Source organism: Frankliniella occidentalis, unplaced genomic scaffold (genome assembly GCF_000697945.3).
Source record: "Frankliniella occidentalis isolate FOCC.00 unplaced genomic scaffold, Focc_3.1 Scaffold139, whole genome shotgun sequence".
In the NCBI taxonomy this organism is placed as follows: Eukaryota; Metazoa; Arthropoda; class Insecta; order Thysanoptera; family Thripidae; genus Frankliniella; species Frankliniella occidentalis.
Window position 1 is genome coordinate 267,619 of NW_026267266.1, and position 359 is coordinate 267,977.

A 359-nucleotide genomic window follows, 5' to 3' on the forward strand; every position below is an offset into this window, starting at 1 on the left:
TGAGGGGGGTTATATGCTGTAACTTGACGCACTGGAGTGGCGGCTGGGCAATTTACTGCATGAAATTTAACACCATTGCAAAGGTGACATTTCTGAATTCTTTGAGTAAACCCCCCTGGAGCCAGCCCAGAGGCGGCGCCTCTTTGATCCTGCATATTGGTGCCTACCGCACTCGGGCCCTGAGGGCGGTAGCTGTTTGTAAAACAATTTTTTGCAAAATGCCCAGCCTTTCCACATCGATAACAAGTATTATTACTTCTCTGCATATTTTGCGAACTCTGTTCAAATCCACTATTATTGTTACTATTCACTTGCCTGTTATATCCATTATTTCCCACTGCATTGTTCTGATAAACTTG